A 21,978-nucleotide genomic window follows, 5' to 3' on the forward strand; every position below is an offset into this window, starting at 1 on the left:
CTAGGGTCTAAATTAATTTAGGGTTCTGCCCTGTGGTTTGAATTTATTTATGGGTCTGTAAAGTTTGAATTTAGGTATCTAGTCTGAAGTCTAAATTTAGTTATGTTATCACAGACGGTGGAAATGAGCTACCAAAGTGAGAAGCCAAAGATGTCAGTGCAGCAATCGAGAGAAGACATCATGGTGGCCTGGACTGGATAGAGAAAAAAAAAAGGGAAAAAAAAACCAAAACAAATCCATTCAATGTATGATCACTTGTGAGACACTGTAAGGATGGGTTTGCCTTGGCATTATTGAATTTCATTATAAGTTCCGTTATAACGGAATTCTAATATAGAATACAAAACAGAAGCCATTAAGAGGCATTCCGTTTTTCTCTGTCCTAATACATGTCTATGGGGACACATATGTCATACATGACGGAAAAAAATTTTAGACAGAAAAAAAAAATGTTCTGCATGTCTAAAATAACTGATTTCAAATGGAAATGGCTAAAACAGATGCAAAATGTGCATAATGGATGCCTAAAATACAGAATCCGTATTTTTGGGGGGCTTTTCTCCTCTCCAGATTCTCTGGATCAGAAGAACAGATAATGAAAGTGATGTGAGCCCAGCCTTACCCAACTAATCGTCCTCCATGCAGTGTTTTAGTGTTCCACTTTTATTTTACTTCTTCTGTTACAGGTGTTTCTTACACATTTAAGTGAGTGTAAGGTCACCACTAATAGAATTAGGGAATTAATGTGTTTAGTTATAGTGGGTAGAAAGGAGGAATTACTGTAGGTCCATAGGACTCCAGTTACAACACTGCAGCGATCTCAGCTGCATCTCTTCAGCAGCTGCATCCTAGCAGATTTATGTCTCTACCATGGACCTATATACTTATACACTTATACTTTGTACATACACCAGCCATTCTATAATTACCTAAAGTAGTTCTACTGGAAACTGACAGATGCAAATGATAGTCGGTCCATGCCTGCTTGGAAATACGCTGTTTCTATACCCATTTCACTGCTTTTAAAAAATGCCCTCTTAGGCCTCATGCACACGACCGTATGTATTTTGCAGTCTGCAAAAAACGAATAAAAAAATATGGATGACGTCCGTGTGCATTCTGTATTTTGCGGACCGGAACAGCTGGCCCCTAATAGAACAGAACTCTCCTTGTCCGTAATGCGGGCAATAATAGGACATGTTCTATTTTTTTGTGGAACGGAAATACAGACATACGGAAACGGAATGCATACGGAGTAACTTACGTTTTCTTTGCAGACCCATCGATTTGAATGGTTCCATATACGGTCTGAAAAAAAAACAAAAAACGGAACGGACACGGAAAGAAAATATGTTTGTGTGCATGAGGCCTTAAAAATTGTACATTTTGCTGACATTTTATTTTTACTCAGTTTTCAGACCAGGGCAGCGGTGGTGACAGCTGTCTGTGCCTATACCACCCGGGTTAAGAGAGCTACAGTTAATACCTAAGACTTACAGTTGACACCTGTCCCATTGTTTCACAAAATTATGCCTCTCACACTACAGTATGTGAGCAGAACTGTTGCAGTTATCGATTAGTTTGAACCCAAAGTGTGCTTGGAAAGTAAACATTTCCTTACAGAAGGTTTCTGTCTGTATCCTACTGTACCTCCATCTGATACCTTTACCCAGTGAGTGACTGCGTAAGCCTATATCAAGGCCTTACATTTTTTACGGTGTGAGACAGGATGCATTGTTTTCTCAGTCTAGCAGTAACTGAATTATCCATCAAGTGCACCTTGCTAAAAAGCAACACAAATGACTAGAAGTAGATCTTTCAAGTACAGACACGAATTCTAGAGACTGCCCAATTCCAGGCAATTAAATGATGTAGTAATTATCTTCCATTAACGTCTGAAGCTAACATCGCACAACAATGATTTTGCTACTGAGAGAAAAACATGTGATTTATACTAAAATGAGCGCGCCGATTCCAAATATGAACTCAGAATTTGCCTGACACTTCTTGATTTTAACCCCTTAAGGTTTTTGCGTTTTCATTTTTCACTCCCCGTTTTCCCATAGTCCTAACTTTTTTTAATTTTTTCCATTCCATTCCATTGTGTGTGACTTTTTGATCACCTTTTATACAAACTATTATTGGGTAGTTGAAGTGACCAAAAATGGCAAATTGGTAGTTTTTTATTATTTTTACAGTTACGCCATTTGCCGTATGCCATTAATATTCTTATATATTAATTGTATGGGCATTTTTGCACGCGGTGATGCCCATGATGTTTATTTTTATTCTTTTTAAGTAATTTTATTTTAAGGAAAGGGGAGCAACTTGAACTTTTTTTTATTTTTTTATTTTTTTATATTTGCAAAAACATTTTTTTCACTTTTTTAAAGTCACCTTGGGTGACAATAACAGGCAATCATTAGACACCATTGAACACTTAATTTGCACTAAACCAATACAATGCTGCCACCTAGTGGCCTGTATTGGTATAGTTATCTAATAGGCACCGGAGCCTGCTTGAGGCTTCAGCCTATTAGATGAATGTAACAGGTTCCCCGATCTCAGCCAGGGAACGCGGTTACCGGAGCAGAAGTGCGCGACTTACGCTTCTGGACTGTGCAGATGCCGTGATCACATGTGCCTCCTCCATACATGCCGTGTAAATAAATGCAGGTGGAGGTATGTGTGTAGTCTCCGCCATTTTCTGTCATTAACCCCTTCACTACCAGCTCTCTGCTCTTGAATTACCTCCTATTCCTTATTAACACCAGGAGGCGGTTAAAGGGGGTTCTCTGAGCACACACCTCCTGGGAGTATTATTTCTATACTGTGTAATGGACTTATATAAGGGGCCACATGACCCTGAGGCGGGTCCTGCTCCTGAGTGTGTCCTCCTGTCCCTTACCTCATCCTAGTGGTGGTCATAGCCCTTCTGTACCTTGCTGCCTCCATTACAGCACCTGCGTTACAGTGTGTCAGCACACAGAGAGCCCTGAATACAACCTGCTGTCTCCATCTAACATAAGCTTTTCCAGGGTGAGATCCACCTGAAGCTGCTTGGTTCTTTCTTTCAGCCAGATGTTCTCTGTGATTTCTGGGATCTGTCTACAGACGAGCTGTCTGGGCCGTACTCTGTGAGAATCTGTCCCTGTGTGTGTGTATGTGTGTGTCACCATCACCATGCCCACAGTGTTCCTATGTTTTGATGCAGCTGCTTTAGGACATTCTGTGTGGGGCAAGAAGAAGAAAAAGAGGGCCCTAGGGAAGAGGCGCCTGTTGCACCTGTTAACACACAAACTCTTAACTCAAATTTCTTAACTCATCGTCTTATCTTGAAGCAAAAGCCATTGAAAAGCAAGGAAGGTGTTTGCTTAACGCATTTAGTTTAAATAACTTGTCTCAGAAAGCATGTGTGTTAACTCTACTACATCTGTATATGATATAGACCAGGGATCAGCACCCTCCAGCACTCCATCTGGTAAAATACAACTTCCAGCATGTTCCATTCACTTTTTGGGGAGTTCTGAGAACAGCCAAGGAAGTGTGTATGCTGGGAGTCATAGTTTCACCACAGCTGGAGTGCTGACGGTTGCTGACTCCCGCTATAGGCAAAAGTATGCGCGGACTTGTAGTTCCTCCAAGGTATAAAGAAAAACATAAGGACATTCAGAACACTGAAGAAGTGAAAATCTTTGTGCACTGTACCGCAGGGGAGGAGAGAGGAGTGATAGTGGTAAGAATGACTGTTGTAATACTCACTCACTTTGTCGCTTCCCTGGGACATGCAGTGATGGGAAGGGCACACCATTCTTCCCTTCAGGGCACACTCTGGTTCTGGGGTTCTCTTGCCTGGTGACTGTTGAGGTGCCTTTGATGTTGAAGGTTTTGAGGTGTAAGGCAGGGTACCTTGATGGAGCTGTGGATATCGGTACAGTGTATTGGTGCAAGAAGGATTGTTGAGGCAGTTGCGCAGCAGAATAATTTTTATTTTTTTATATTGCCAATTTTTCTTGTTTTTCTTGTTACATGTATATATAACAATAGCCAGATAGAATAGTTCTTTATTAAATAATTCAAATGCAAACATCTCAGGACAGTTCTTAACATGCATGGCAGTTAGAACACAAAATGCATCTTCTACAGATGTTACAGGTTTCTCAGCGGCACAGGTAATTAATAGGCCAACGTTTCTGTTTAGAGTAATCTTCCTTGTACTTCCTTCCACTGTACTTCTCTAGCTGACTTGCACTTGTGCATCCAGGCATGGGGTGCACACTTTTCTTTAGGCATGGCAAAACACGGGACAGACCCTAAACATCAGACAATATTCTGCACCTTTTTTGAACACTTCCACAGTGTCCTCTGCAGGCTGCACATTCTTCTACACCAGTGATCAAGCTTCTGGTAAGTATGTCCAGGGCTAGACGCTTTTACACAGCTGAACAATATGGTTGTAAAATCTTTAGGTTTCTTGTAGTGCAATTCACCTCTACAGAACATTGGCCATGTGCTTCCTTCACCGACTCCCTAAATGGCTGATTTAGACTGACTGATCAGACTAAATACAATGCTCTCAGTCCCCCTCTCTGTATGGAGAGGGTGACACAGCCCCATGTAGTGGAGGCTGTGTATATAAGCCATTAATACCTTGTGCATGTAAAATACAATAAATGCATTTGTGAACCCCCCTTGGAGTTTTGCAGTGTACCGCTGCTCTCTAGTGGGGAGCTCCATTTTCATATTTTCTGTTTATGTTCTACGCCTAGTTTTGACCAATGCAAAATACCAACTAAAATACTGTGTGCACATAATTATTATTGCGTGTTTGTTGGCAAACAAATCCAGAATGTCTGACATCGCAGCAGGAACTGATTTGTTCATTCTCCATTATGTGGATTTCATATTGCAAATTCCCATTGAGAAACAAAATAAATGCTAAGGTTTACATGGAAAATCCACTGTTTGAACATATAGTACCATTATTACATTTATCCCACACCGTGACTTTTACTAATCATTTTTTATTTTTTTGGGTGGTAATGCAATGCAAATTCTAATGCATTACAGTCTACACTTTTAAAAGAAAATGAAGCTTTTATCTCATCAACATTAGCTATATTGTTAGTAAAGTCTAGTATTTGTGTTTATTGCCTCTAGCTTTGCTGTGGCATTTTTTGTTCACTGGAAAGTACAAACAAATGCAATGTAACAGCTCAGAATATATGGAGTAATTCAGTATATAAAATTAATAATACTTAGCAAATATATTTTGATCAAAATCATTTATGCCTATCCGACATGGCATGGCGACCTCAGCCTGTATACAGTAGGAACCTACTCTATATGTTACCTCTTCTTAATTTAGGGAGAGCAAGCTGCACATACAGTTGCAAGAAAAAGTAAGTCACAACAATAGACAACCACAGTCTGCTTAAACTAATAATACACAAAATTAAATGTTACCATGTTTTTAACACGTTAAGGACCTAGGACAAGTATACTCGTCCTGGAGTACTTAGCGCTCCAGGACGAGTATACTCGTCATGGCAATAAACTGTCACCATGTCTGCAGACATGGTGACAGCGCTGAGTGCCGGCTGTTACACACAGCCAGGCACCCAGGGTCAATGCCGAGGAGGGTCCTTTGACCCCCCCCCCAGATTGGCGATCGCTGCAAACCGCAGGTAAATTCAGACCTGCGATTTTCAGCGCTTTCTGTAGTTTCTGATCCCTGCGGTACCTGACCGCAGGGATCAGAAACTTTAAAATGGCCAAAGTAAAACATTTTGAACCCCCCCCCCCCCACACCCCTGAATGATTTTATGTTGGCGGGGTGCAGGGGGGCGGGTTGTGGGCGGTGCGGGCATTGCGGCAGTTGCGGGCGGTGCGGCAGGCGGGATCGCCATCCCCCGCCCGCCTCCCCCTGAATATTCATTGGTGGTCAGTGGTTTATACCAGAGTGTCAGCACATTGCTGACACTCTGGTATAAACGGCTGACATCGCTGCGATGTCAGCCGTTTCACCCTTTCCATACAGCGGTTCATACGGACCGCTGTATGGAAAGGGTTAAGTCAGGGAGCTCCCTCCCTCTGCCATCGGGGGGGCTGCTGTGCCTTTGTAGCCCCCAGATGGATGGGGTGACAGAGGGAGGGATCTCCCCTCCTTCCCCTTCCCTGTGGCAGACGGGGAAGGTTCCCATGGCAACAGGACGCCTTCTCAGGCATCCTGCTGTCCATGGTGCTGAAGAGATCTATGCTAAAGGCATAGATCTGTTCAGACAGTGTAAGTAAAATACAGGACAATACACTATATGGTGTATTGTACTGTATTATACAGACATCAGACCCACTGGATCTTCAAGAACCAAGTGGGTCTGGGTCCCAAAAAAAAGTGAAAAAAGTAAAGATAATAAAAACACATTTATCACTGAATAAAAATTAAAAAAATAAAATACACTACACATATTAGATATCGCCGCGTTAATAACGACCTGATCTATAAAACGGTCATGTTACTTTTTCCGCACAGTGAACGCCATAAAAATCTAAAAATAAAAACTATCAGGAAATTGAAATTTTGCCCACCTTACTTCCCAAAGAAGGTGATAAAAGTGATCAAAAAAGTCGCATGTACGTCAAAATAGTACCAATTAAACCGTCACCTCATCCCGCAAAAAATGAGCCCCTACATGAAACAATGGCCCCAAAAAAAAAACTATGGGGACACTATAACATGATTTTTTTTTTGTTTCAAAAATGATATTGTGTAAAACTTACATAAAAAAAAATATACATATTAGGTATCGCCGCGTCCGTATCGACCAGCTCTATAATAATATCACATGAGATAACCCCTCAGATGAACACCGTAAAAAAAAAAAAAAAACAGTGCTAAATAAAAAAAAGTCACCTTACATCACAAAAAGTGTAATAGCAAGCGATCAAAAAGTCATACGCACCCCAAAATAGCGCCAATCAAACCGTTATCTCATCCCGCAAAAATTATACTCTACCCAAGAAAATCGCCAAAAAACTGAAAAAAACTATGTCTCTTAGACTATGGAAACACTAAAACATGATTTTTTTTGTTTAAAAAATGAAATCATTGTGTAAAACTTACATCAATAAATAAAAAGTATACATATTAGGTATCGCCGCGTCCGTTTCGACCAGCTCTATAAAAATATCACATGACCTAACCCCTAAGGAAAACACCGTAAAAAAATAAAAATAAAAACGGTGTAAAAAAAGCCATTTTTTTTTCATCTTATGTCACAAAAAGTGTAATAGCAAGCGATCAAAAAGTCATATGCACCCCAAAATAGTGCCAATAAAACCGTCATCTCATCCCACAAAAAATGAGACCCTACCTTAGATAATCGCCCAAAAACTGAAAAAACTATGGCTCTCAGACTATGGAGACACTAAAACATATTTTTTTTGTTTAAAAAATGAAATCATTGTGTAAAACTTACATAAATAAGAAAATTCACAAAAAGTGTAATATAGAGCAACCAAATATCATATGTACCCTAAACTAGTACCAACAAAACTTCCACCTTATCCCGTAGTTTCTAAAATGGGGTCAATTTTGAGAGTTTCTACTCTAGGGGTGCATCAGGGGGCTTCAAATGGGACATGGTGTCCCAAAAAACTGTCTAGCAAAATCTGCCTTCCAAAAACCATATGATATTCCTTTCGTTCTGTGCCCATACAGCAGTTTGCGACCACATATGGGGTGTTTCTGTAAACTACAGAATCAGGGCCATAAATAATGAGTTTTGTTTGGCTGTTAACCCTTGCTTTGTAACTGGAAAAAAAATAGTAAAATGGAAAATTTGCCCAAAAATTGAAATTCTGAAATTTCATCTCTATTTGTCAATAACTCTTGTGAAACATCTAAAGGGTTAACAACGTTTGTAAAATCTGTTTTAAATACCTTGAGGGGTGTCGTTTCTTAGATGGAGTCACTTTTATGGAGTTTCTACTCTAGGGGTGCATCAGGGAGGCTTCAAATGGGACATGGTGTCCCAAAAAACTGTCTAGCAAATTCTGCCTTCCAGAAACCGTATGGCATTCCTTTCCTTCTGCACACTGCCATATGCCCGTACAGCAGTTTATGACCACATATGGGGTATTTCTGTAAACTAAAGAATCAGGGCCATAAATAATGAGTTTTGTTTGGCTGTTAACCCTTGCTTTATAACTGGAAAAAAAATAGTAAAATAGAAAATTTGCCCCCAAATTGAAATTCTGAAATTTCATTTCTATTTGCCATTAACTCTTGTGGAACACCTGAAGGGTTAACGACATTTGTAAAATCAGTTTTGAAAACCTTGAGGGGTATAGTTTCTTAGATGAGGTCACTTTTATAGAGTTTCTACTCTAGGGGTGCATCAGGGGGGCTTCAAATGGAACATGGTGTCCAAAAAAACTGTCTAGCAAATTCTGCCTTTCAAAATCCGTATGGCATTCCTTTCCTTCTGTGTCCTACCGTGTGCCCGTACAGTGGTTTACGACCACATATGGGGTGTTTCTGTAAACTACAGAATCAGAGCCATAAATATTGAGTCTTGTTTGGCTGTTAATCCTTGCTTTGTAACTGTAAAATAATTATTAAAATGGAAAATCTGCCAAAAAAGTGAAATTCTGAAATTGTATCTCTATTTTCCATTAATTCTTGTGGAACACCTAAAGGGTTAACAAAGTTTGTAAAATCAGTTTTAAATACCTTAAGGGTGTAGTTTCTAGAATGGGGTCATTTTTGGGTGGTTTCTATTATATAAGCCTCACAAAGTGACTTCAGACCTGAACTGGTCCCTAAAAATTGGGTTTTTGAAAAGTTCAGAAAAATTTCAAGATTTGCTTCCAAACTTCTAAGCCTTGTAACATCCCCAAAATATAAAATATCATTCCCAAAATAGTGCAAACATGAATTAGACATATGGGGAATGTAAAGTAATAACTATGTTTAGAGGTATTACTATGTATTATAGAGGTAGAGAAATTGAAACTTGGAAATTTGGTATTTTTTTCAAATTTTGGGTAAATTTGGTATTTTTTTATGAATAAAAACTTATTTATTTTTATTTCATTATACCCGTGTCATGAAGTACAATATGTGCTGAAAAAACAATCTCAGAATTGCCTGGATAAGTCAAAGCGTTTTAAAGTTATCACCACATAAAGTGACACTGGTCAGATTTTCAAAAAATGGCCTGGTCCGTAAGGTGAAAATGAGCTCGGCCCTTAAGGTGTTAAAGAAACCCACCATATAAACATTCACAGTGCAGGTGGAAAAAGTATGTGAACCCTTGGATTTAATAACTGTTTGAATCTCCTTTGGCAGCAATAACTTCAACCAAACGTTTCCTGTAGTGGCAGATCAGACGTGCACAACGGTCAGGGGTAATTCTTGACCATTCCTCTTTACAGAACTGTTTCAGTTTAGCAATATTCTTGGGATGTCTGGTGTGAATCGCTTTCTTGAGGTAATGCCACAGTATCATGAGGTCAGGACTCCAGAAGGTGTACTTTCTTCTGTTTAAGCCATTCTGTTGCTGATTTACTTCTATGCCTTGGGTCATTGTTCTGTTGCAACACCCGTCTTCTGTTGAGCTTCAGCTGGTGGACAGAGGGCATTAAAAAGAACCTGTCACCGGGATTTTGTGTATAGAGCTGAGGATGGCCGCTAGCACATCTGCAATATCCAGTCCCCATAGCTCTGTGCTAGTGGCCATCTAGCAACCTATGTCCTCAGCTCTATACACAAAATCCCGGTGAGAGGTTCCCTTTAAGTTCTCCTGCAAAATGTCTTGATAAACTTGGGAAGTCATTTTTCCTTCGATGATAGCAATCCGTCCAGGCCCTGACGCAGAAGAGCAGCCCCAAACCATGATGCCCCCACCACCATACTTCACAGTTGAGATGAAGTTTTGATGTTGGTGTGCTGTGCATCTTTTTCTCCACACATAGTGTTGTGTGTTTCTTTCAAACAACTCAACTTTGGCTTCATCTGTCCACAGAATATTTTGCCAGTACTGCTGTGGAACATCCAGGTTCTCTTGTGCAAACTGTAGACGTGCAGAAATGTTTTTTTTTTTGGAGCAGTGGCTTCCTCTGTGGTATCCCTTCGTGAAATCCATTCTTGTTTATTGTTTTATGTATCATAGATTCACTAACAGGGATGTTAGCATATGCCAGAGAATTTTGTAAGTCTTTAGCTGACACTCTAGGATTCTTCTTCACCTCATTGAGCAGTCTGCGCTGTGCTCTTGCAGTCATCTTTACAGGATGGCCACTCCTAGGGAGAGTAGCAGCAGTGCTGAACTTTCTCTATTTAGAGACAATTTGTCTTACCGTGGACTGATGAACAGCAAGGCTTTTGGAGATACTTTTATAACCCTTTCCAGCTTTATGCAAGTCAACAATTCTTAATCGTAGGTCTTCTGAGAGCTCTTTTGTGCAAGGCATTATTCACATCAGGCAATGCTTCTTGTGAAAAGCAAACCCAGAACTGGTGTGTGTTTTTTATAGGGCAGGGCAGCTGTAACCAACACCTCCAATCTCATCTCATTGATTGGTCTCCAGTTGGCTGACACCTCACTCCAATTAGCTCTTAGAGATGTCATTAGTCTAGGGGTTCACATACTTCTTCCACCTGCACTGTGAATGTTTACATGGTGTGTTCAATAAAAACATGTTAGCATTTAATTCTTTAGGTGTTATTAGTTTAAGCAGACTGTGATTGTATATTGTTATGACTTAGTTGAAGATCAGATCACATTTTATGACCAATTTGTGCAGAAATCCATATCATTCCAAAGGGTTCACATACTTTTTCTTGCAACTGTATATAGTGTGGGTGCTCTGTTCTTACCTCTCTCTGTCTTCTGCTGGGCCTCAAGTGAATTCACGGAGTGCAGACTACAGCTATATATTGCACTAATTAAAAACACCCTGTGGAAAGGATGGATCATTTAGGAGCAGTGCCGGACTGGGATGCCTAGGGCCCACCAGTCAAATTAATTCTGAGGGCCCACTGCACAGATATATGCAAATATTACCTACTCACACAATGGCAGATGTGACAAGATGACTGATTATGGGGATTTCTAAAGTGACATCAAGAAGATGGATCCCTAGGAAATGAGGATACTGGCTGGCCTGTATCTTCTATACCTAGAAGTCATCTCAGCTTTAACATGAACATGGGCTGGTTGAGATGCTGTCTGTTGTCTGTATGTAAGCCTCACCAATTAATTGTGCACGACAAACATGGTAGTATGAAAATAAGTAACTCCTTTATTAATACATATAATAACATAGACATAGGCGATAAAATACACAGGATAAAAACAGGAAACCAATATTCAATGTAAATATTGATAAGATAAGACTGCTATCCTCCTACAAGCATGTTCAAGCAAGTACTTATACCATACCACCCCATAAGCGACAGTGATAGGGTATAACAAACATCAGCAGCATGCTATATAAAGTGCCAAGTGCATATCCAACATGTGGAGGCAAGAGGATAAAAGCAGGTTGTAGTATACTAACCAGAGAAGGTCCCAGACACCCCGACGCACCTTTTGCGTTAGCTTCCTCAAGGGGATATGTCAAGGGGATATGTCACATATCCCCTTGAGGAAGCTAATGCGAAACGTGCGTCAGGGTGTCTGGGACCTTCTCTGGTTAGTATACTACAACCTGCTTTTATCCTCTAGCCTCCACATGTTGGATATGCACTTGCACTTTATATAGCATGCTGCTGATGTTTGTTATACCCTATCACTGTCACTTATGGGGTGGTATAAGTACTTGCTTGAACATGCTTGTAGAAGGATAGCAGTCTTATCTTATTAATATTTCCATTGAATATTGGGTCCCTGTTTTTGTCCTGTGTATTTTATCGCCTATGTCTATGTTATTATATGTATTAATAAAGGAGTTACTTATTTTCATACTACCTTGTTTGTTGTTCACAATTAATTGGTGAGGCTTATAGTACAGCATTGTGCATCGCACTTTAGCTTTATAAACTATATCTTATAGGTGTACTGTTGTCTGTATGTAGTGCAGTCACTTTGCTGTGCCATTAGCCACCTGTAAAGGAGGTGGGGGAATAGGGGCCCACCAGGGGATTAACCAAGCCTGTTTAGGATCGCATGACCATATAGGAGAGCATTACACCTACAAATGCAGGCAACAAAAACAAAAAAGTTAAGATGAGTTCACACTTCAGTTATTTAGTCAGTTATTTCCACCAGTCAATGTCCATTCACACGTCTGTTGTGTATTGCGGATATGCAATACCCCGGTCCAGCACCCCTATAGAAATACCTATTCTTGTCCGCTATTGCGGACAAGAATAGGACATGTTCTATTTTTTTCCGGGAGACATGGACCGGAAGATCGGGGCCGCGCACTGGAAATGTGGATGTGGACAGCACACTGTGTGCTGTCGGCATCTCTTCCGACCCCATTGAAACTGAATGGGTCTGTACCCGTTCCACAACATTTTGGAATGGATCCAGACCCATTCAATGGATGTGTGAATGGACCCTAACTGTGAGCCAAAACCAGGTGTAATTAAAAAACACAGCACCTGGTTTTGGCTCATAGTTAGGGTCCATTCACACGTCCATAGAATGGGTCCGGATCTGTTCCGCAGCGTTGTGGAACGGGTCCGGACCCATTCAATTCAGGTGCAGATCTTTCCATTATACCATATCTCTGATTAGGCTTCACTACTTCTTTTGGCTTACAATAAGGCCTCATGCACACGACCGTATGTATTTTGCAGTCCGCAAAAAACGGATCTGCAAAAAATACGGATGACATCCGTGTGCATTCCGTATTTTACGGAACGGAACAGCTGGCCCTTCATAGAACAGTACTATCCTTGTCCTTAATGCGGACAATAATAGGACATGTTCTATTTTTTTGTTAAACGGAAATTGGGACATGCAGAAACAGAATGCACGCGGAGGAACTTCCGTTTTTTGGGCAGACCCATTGAAGTGAATGGTTCCACATACAGTGCACAATAACAATGGAATGGACACAGAAGGAAAATACGTTTGTGTGCATGAGCCCTAACTAATGGAAATCACTCACCAAATAACTGAAGCGTGCACACAATCTATACCAGTGTATTACCGTACTGCGGCGGCTGCAGGAAGCGCACGGCGTCATAGCAACCAATGACGCCGTGCGCTCCTGCTCTCAGCAGGAATCCAGCCCGTGGTTCCACGGACTGCTCACGGCTGTGAAACACGGCCCTGTGCATTCGGTCTAAGGCCTCTTGCACACGATCGTATGGCCTTTTCAGTATTTTGTTGTAAGCAAACAACGAATCCGCCAAAAATACGGATGACGTCCGTGTGCATTCCGTTTTTTGCGAAACAAAACAGCTGGCCCCTGATAGAACAGTACTATCCTTGTCCGTTAGGCTACATTTACATGACCGTTGTGTGTTTTGCGGTCCACAAAACACGGATGGCGTCCGTGTGAGTTACGCAATTTGCGAAATGGCACGTACAGCCATTAATATAACTGCCTATTCTTGTCCGCAAAACGGGCAAGAATAGGACAGGTTATATTTTTTTTGCGGACCACGGAACGGAGCAACGGATGCGGACAGCACACGGAGTGCTGTGCGTATCTTTTGCGGCCCCATTGAAGTGAATGGGTCCACATCCAAGCCTCAAAAACTGTGGCTCGGATGCAGACTAAAACAACGGTTGTGTGCAAGAGGCCATATGCAGACAGAAATAGGACATGTTCTATCTTTGAACGGAACTAAAAAACGGAAATGGAAGGCATTCGGAGTACTTTCCGTTTTTTTTTTTGCTGATCCATTGAAATAAATGGTTCCGTATACGGTCCGTATACGGAACGCAAAATTGGAACGGAAACAGGGAAAAAAAACATTCATGTGCAAGAAGCCTTAGGCTACGTGCACGCAACAGTGAAAAAGTTAAAAACGGACATGAAAAATGGATGAATTTGATTGGCAGTTTTTTCTAGACCCACCCTTCTGAGAACACCCTCAGGATAGTAGGCCCCAGCTAAAATAATGTTCCCCATGATGTGGGAATTTTTAATTTTTTATTTTTGTTGCCCCCAGCTTTAATAATGTCCCCTATTTTGGCCCCAGCTAAAATAATGTCTCCCACGGCGTAAATAATTTTTTTATAGTACCCCAAGCTTTAATAATGCCCCCATGTAGGCCCCCTGGTAAAATAATGTCCCCCATAGTGTATGATTTTTTTTTTGCTGCCCCCAGCTTTAATAATGCCACCATATAGGCGCCCCCTGGTAAAATAATGTCCCCCATAGTGAATGATTTTTTTTTACCTCCCAAACTATAATAATGCCCCCAATGTAAGCCCCCATCTTAAATAATGTCCCCCACAGTATAAAATTATTATTTTTTTATGTCCCCAGCTTTAATAATGCCCCCAATGTAGGGCCCTATCTTAAATATTTTCCCCCATGGTTTAAATAATGCCCCCATAATGGCCCACTGCTCTTTTTTTATTTTATTGATTTTACAAAAAAAAAAACAACTCTCACCTTATCCACTTGCTCGCGCTGCAGCAGTCTCTTCTCTCTTCACTGAACAGGACCTGCGATGTGCGCAATGATGTCACTACGTGCTCCCATGTGGTTACGTCACCGGGCATATCGCAGGTCCTTCGGCAGGTCCTGCTCAATGAAGAGAGAAGAGACTGCTGCAGTGCGAACAAGTGGATGAGGTGAGGTTTTTTTTAACCCCTAAATGGCCATATAGATAAAGTGTAACAGTTTTTAATGGCCGTTAGACGGGTCACTCCTGTCAATTTGCCGTTAAAAATGGTCCCATTGCTTTCAATGGGTCGGTCTGACCGTGAAAACGGCCAAAAATAGGACATGTCCTATTTTTGGATGTACTCTATTCACTGGCCATTAAAAGAATAGCCCCATAGACTTTCATTGGTGCTAACGGCCGTTACTTAGATTGCAGTCACACGGCCATTATTCACTGTCGTGTGCATGACAGATTTTTTTTCCGTTTTTGTTCTATTTCTGTGGATTCCGTTTGCGGTCTGTATGCGGAACCATTAATTTCAATGGTTCCGCAAAAAAAAAAGGAATGAACTCCGTATGCATACCTTTTCCGTATTTTCGTATTTCTGTTCCGCTGAAAGATAGAACTTGTCCTATTATTGCCCGCAAATAACGATCCGTGGCTCGATTGAAGTCAATGGGTCAGCAAAAAAAAATGGAATGCATACGGAATGCATCCATGTGTCTTCTGTATCCGTTCCATTTTTGCAGAACCATCTATTGAAATTTTTATACCCAGTCAAATTCGTTATGTACTTACTGTTTAAACCTTATTGTATGCTTCCGTTTGCGATCCACAAAAAGCGGATCACAAACGGAAACCAAGCTTAAAAAAGAAACGGCAAGATGGAATGGAAGCGGAAACAATACTGAAACAAAAAAACTGAAAAACAGATCTGTGAAAAATGGACCGCAAAATACAGAAAAAGCCATACGGTCGTCTGCAAGAGGCCTTAGTCAGCACATTTTGCAAATTAAAGTGAATGTGCAGGTGTGTATCGCCATAGCTGGAAATACAAAAATAAATCCAAACACAATGCAACAGGACTCTGCAAACATAGAATATATGAACTAAAGCTACAGTATATTCACTATATAAGATGAATATGAGGTATGTGACATTTGTGCCCATCTACCATGGCAAAGTGACCCCTTTCTGGATGGGAACCTACAATGTAGGATATCTCTTAGTGTTTGGCGAGCATGCTCTGCCAAACATTAATTTTACTTGAGCATTGCGATTCTCGGAATATCGCGGTGTATGGCCGAACACCGCTTGTGCTAGAGCGCGATGCTCGAGTCTCCTCCCTGCACGTTTGTTGGTTGCTACGCAGCCAATAAACGTGTGCGGAGGTACTGGCACTCACTAATGCCGTAGCCATGTTGGCTACTGGCATTACAGTGATTGGCTGGCCGAAACGCGTCATTGGGTGCTATATAGCACCCGATGACACATGTTCGGCTCAGTCTTAGTCAGGGAGAGCTGTGCTGAAGAAGGAACAGATAGTGTAAGGAGTGAAATAGTAATATTTTAGTGAGAAAACTTGTTAGAGACCCAAAAGTATTTTTAAGGACTATTGTTGTATCTGGCAGCAATATAATTATTAGCTCAACCTGTGCTAAATTGCATGGAATTGTTAGAGAGACCCAAAAGTCCTTTTAAGGACTATAGTTGTATCTGGCTGCAATATATATTATTAGCGCAACCTGCGCTAAATTGCATGCAATTGTTAGTGCCTCTTCTGATAGTGACACAACCTCTACTACATATTTTATTTTACATTTACGCAGCCTAAATATCTGTGACATTCAGCGCAAATGTTTGGCCGCTGGTGACAGCGACATTACCAGCGCTACATCTCCTGTATTATGTTTGCGCATCCTAAATATCAGTGACATTAATTCAGTGTAATTTTTTATTAGTCGCTGGTGACAGCGACATTACTTGCACAATAACTCCTGTATAATATTTGCGCATCCTAAAAATATCTATGACATTTTGTGTACTTTATTTGTGCATACACTTACAAAACCTGCGCTACTGTAAGTATAACATACTTGCAAGAATATATACCATTTAATATGTGCAAGGTGAGCAGTAAGGGACGGGGAAGTGGCCATGCTGCTGATGGTGCATGCAGAGGCTATGGCCCTGGGCGTGGTGAAACTGTGCCTGCTGCCAGAGCACAATAAACACACATCCACAATACCTAGCTTCATGTCCCAGTTTGCAGGGCGGCGCAGAACACCACTCTCGAAGTCAGACCAGTGCGACCAGGTGGTCGGTTGGATTGCAGCAAATAATGCTTCCAGACGGTTAAGCACCACCCTGTCTTCCACAAAGTCCAGTCTCAGTGGCCAAGAGTCTGGTCAACAGAATCCTCACACTGATCCTCCTTCCTCCCACCATGGAGAGTCTTGACAAACAAGTGATCCCACACTCAGATATTCCGAGGAGCTCTTTTCATCACCATTCCTTGATTTGGGCCTCTCGACAATCCCGCTTGAAGAGGGACATGAGGAGATATTGTGCCCTGATTCCCAAACTCTTGAGCATCCACAGTCACAAAAAGATGACGGTGGGGAACAGCAATTAGTGTTTCACGAGGTGGATGATGATGATGAGACACAGATGCCAATAAGTCAACGGCAATTAGTGTCTCAAGAGGTTCATGATGATGAGGATGAGACAGTTGTCAATAACTGAGGTTGTTGTTAGGTCAACAAGTCAGGAGGATAACCAGAGTGAGGAAGTGGAAGAGGAGGTGGTGGACCATGAAGTCACTGACCCAACCTGGGTGGTAAGCCGAGCGAGGACAGCAGTACAGAGGGGGAGGGATCCGAAGCACCGCAACAGGCTGGAAGAGGCAGTGGGGTGGCAAAAGGGAGAAGGCGGGCCACACCAAACAGGCCCACAACTGTTCCTCTGAGCACCCCCTTGCGGCAATCTCCGTTGCTAAGGGGTAGGTGTTCCGCAGTCTGGCGCTTTTTTGAGGAAAGTGCGGAGGATAAAAGGATTGTCATTTGCAACTAGAGATGTCGAGAACATAAAATTTTCAGTTCGCGAACGGCAAACGCAAATTTCTACAAATGTTCACGAACCGGGGGCGAACCGCCATTGACTTCTATAGGCAGGCGAATTTTAAAACCCACAGGGACTCTTTCTGGCCACAATAGTGATGGAAAAGTTGTTTCAAGGGGACTAACACCTGGACTGTGGCATGCCAGAGGGGGATCCATGGCAAAACTCCCATGGAAAATTACATAGTTGACGCAGAGTTGGATTTTAATCCATAAAGAGCATAAATCACCTAATATTTTTTTGAACAACGTGGTTTAAAACATCCAGTGTGTGTATACGATCAGGTATGATGTTGTATCGATCAGGTAGTGTATGGAAATTTTATAATAATTGTATTAATTTTATGAATGTTTAGGGAAAAAAACTTTCGCGAGATATTCGCTCGTTGTTTTCCGCATGAGAAATTTTCGCAAGGGGAAATTTTCGCATGGGAGAATTTTCGCATGAAATTTTCGCATGAAATGTTTATTGTAATTTTATTATTATGAAGTTATATGTCACAGTTAATAAAGTTTGTTGGAAATATATGTAGTATAAGCTGACTAAGGAGCAATAATAGCAGCTAAGGAATACAATGAAAGACCGGAAAATCACTCTAATCCAAACCAGATTTTATATCGAACTCGAATCAATTAATAGAGGTGTATCCTGTATGGATATATAAGGAAGGAATGGAGGATCTCATAACCAGCTACTGAGGAAGAGGTCTGAGACCTCGAAACGCGTATAGCGGATGGGATCCTTATATTGAAAAGACACCTCTCTACATTGGAAATATAAGCTGATCAGCTACAGAAAAAACCAGCTAGACGGCTGTTTGATACCACCCCCGATCCTCTACAGGAATCCTCAACTAACAAAGGAACAAAGACATCCTGAAGTCCTGATCACGTGGACTGCTGAAAATACGCAGGACGCCAGCAACACGTGGGGACATATAACTGTGAGTTACGAGAAGGTGGCTAACTATCACAGCGATATTGTGGAAATTTAACATCATAACACAGCAAGGAAGTCGGGTGAGTGCGCTGACCTGTGGTGGGACGCCGCCACAGGCAGAGACAAGCTAACCAGGACATCAAACAGTGAGTAACTACTCAGCACTGATATTGAGTGAGACCAAGGACTATATTCCCTAGTAACGATCTATACGATTGAGACTCTTTGAAGCGCTAATATTAGCGCATATATTCACACATGCGAATTTTATTGGACAGTTTTACAGGATTCTAACTTACTTATCTGGAACCTATAGATAGACTACTGTTTTATTATATTGTAACCATTGTTGAATAAAATGTACTGTGATTAATATTAGAGGGACCTGATGTGTAGCGCCAGTTATTGAGTGCCCACTATATACTATATATAGTGTAAGGGTTACGCCCACTTCACAGACATTGACAGACCAAACTCCCCTTTTACCCTAAGTTCACACCTGAGCGTTTTACAGCGCGTTCAAACGCGCTGTAAAACGCTCAACACGTGAAAACCAATGCTTCGCTATGGCCCTGGTTCACACTTGAGCGTTTTACAGCGCATTTGAACGCGCTGTAAAACGCCCGACGCATAAACAAGTTCTTGAGCTTTTTTGGGGGCGTTTGTCGCGCGTTTTGGCCATAGACTCATTGGACAACACTGCAGTCAATCACACAAACGCGCGTCAAACGCGTGTTTACTATTGCAAAAAACGTGCATAAAAACGCGCGACAAATACACGTAAAACGAGCGTCTCAGAAACGCTCAGATGTGAACCCAGGGTTAATGCACCACAAACAGTCCATTTGCCCAACTGCAAACTTACCATTTGCACAAGGTTGGATACCAAGCTAGCCATGTCCCATTGATGTCATTGAAGGTTTCTTCCTCCACCCAGCCACGTACAACACCAAGGGTCCCGGAAAGGTGAATAAAATTGATTTTTCGAATGGGGAGATGGTTAAAAAAACGCTGGCTCCCTCCCCTTTGTTTGAATCCACGGTCACTGCGTCTGTGCCGTGCAATTTACTGTCCCACCCGATATGAGTGCTATTTTCTATAGTTCTCTCTTCTCATCAGTTTAATTCCTGTTACGTCCCCAATCTGGGGTCCATTTATTAAATGGATTTTTCGAACGGGGAGATGGTTAAAAAAACGCTGGCTCCCTCCCCTTTGTTTGAATCCACGCCACGGTCACTGCGTCTGCGCCGTGCAATTTACTGTCCCACCCGATATAAGTGGTATTTCCTGTAGTTCTCTCTTCTCATCAGTTTAATCCCTGTTACGTCCCCAATCTGGGGTCCATTTATTAAATATATTTTTCGAACGGGGAGATGGTTAAAAAATTGCTGGCTCCCTCCCCTTTGTTTGAATCCACGCCACGGTCACTGCGTCTGCGTTGTGCAATTTACTGTCACACCCGATATGAGTGCTATTTTCTGTAGTACTATTCTCATCAGTTTAATCCCTGTTACGTCCCATATCAGGGTGGGATTGCCTTTTGTGAAAATAAATTTTGGCCGGGTACCTTCGACTGCCTTCACAGTGACAGACCAAACTCTGATACACCAAACTGAATTGATTTTAGGAACCGGGAGATGGAAAAGGCAGCTTGGTCGGTCCTCTTACTTCCAAGTTGGGGCACTGCGCGTGCACGGAGCAATGTGCTGTGACACCCTATATGAGTGGTGTCTTAACTAGTACTATTGCTATCAGTTTAATCCCTGTTACGTCCCCTATCCGGGGACGTTTGTCAAATTGATTAACCATTGTCGAATTAACGAACCATTACAACATCCTTGAATAATTTAGTTCTGAGTTTTGTACTTGATTTGTATTGGAATTGTTGGGGATTTTTTAAATTGTCTGCATTATTTCTAATAAATTATTAAGAGACTTTATTATGATTTTTTTTATTTTATGTATTAAAAACCCACCCATACAACTTAAAAAAAGAAAAATATTTTTTTTTTAGTTTTTTCTATGAAAAAACATCCAGCCGTCCCGATCACTTTTGGTGTGATCATAATAAGCAATGGCCTTATCATCTGGGGTGTGGCAACATTGCCAACACACTCATAGAGGTGATGATCGCTTCATTGTGATATGCAAGCCCCTTCACCACAACAAGGTAACGATCACGAAAGGGGAATTGACACTTGTATGTGCCTTTTTTTGTTTTGTTTTTGCAGCCACAGTGCAGCACCAGAGACCAGAAAAATTAGGCATGTACACATGCCTGAAAAATAATGGTATTGTTGCAGCCGCTGTTGTAGCAGCGGCCGGAAAAAATTATGTTTTCAAGGCAGAAAGGTGACTAAAACATTGCGGCTTGAACCCTAGTTGTTGGCGGAGAATTCACGAAAGTCATCCGGTATGCAGACATTAAATACAGCAGCGTGGGGACCATTTTGAGTCCAAGGCATGTCATCAGGCCTTTTTTTAGTTAAACGTATCCCCTACTGTCAGTCCCTTCGGGATCCATGCCTCATTCATCTTAATGAAGGTGAGGTAATCAACACTTTTTTGACCGAGGCGACTTCTTTTGTCAGTGACAATGCCTCCTGCTGCACTGAAGGTCCTTTCTGACAGGACACTTGAAGCGGGGCAGGCCAGAAGTTCTATCGCAAACTGGGATAGCTCAGGCCACAGGTCAAGCCTGCACACCCAGTAGTCAAGGGGTTCATCGCTCCTCAGAGTGTCGATATCTGCAGTTAAGACGAGGTAGTCTGCCACCTGTCGGTCGAGTCGTTCTCTAAGGCTGGATCCCGAAGGGCTGTGGCGATGTGTAGGACTGAAAAAGCTCTGCATGTCCTCCATCAACAACACATCTGTAAAGCGTCCTGTCCTTGCCGCTGTGGTCATGGTAGGAGGAGGATTACTTTCCCCTCTTCCCCTGTTAGATTCCCGTTGTGCTGTGACATCCCCCTTATAAGCTGTGTAAAGCATATTTTTTAGTTTGGTTTTGAACTGCTGCATCCTTTCTGACTTCCGGTAATTTGGTAACATTTCCTCCACTTTCTGCTTATACCGAGGGTCTAGTAGCGTGGCCACCCAGTACAGGTCGTTCTCCTTCATCCTTTTTATACGAGGGTCCCTCAACAGACATGACAGCATGAAAGACACCATTTGCACAAGGTTGGATGCCGAGCTACTCATTTCCCGTTCCTCTTCCTCACTGATGTCATTGACGGTCTGTTCTTCCCCCCAGCCACGTACAACACCACGGGTCCCAGATAGGTGACAACAACGAGCACCCTGGGATGCCTGCTTTGGTTGGTCTTCCTCCTCCTCAAAGC

The sequence above is a fragment of the Bufo gargarizans genome, chromosome 3 (assembly GCF_014858855.1).
Source record: "Bufo gargarizans isolate SCDJY-AF-19 chromosome 3, ASM1485885v1, whole genome shotgun sequence".
Classification (NCBI taxonomy): Eukaryota; Metazoa; Chordata; class Amphibia; order Anura; family Bufonidae; genus Bufo; species Bufo gargarizans.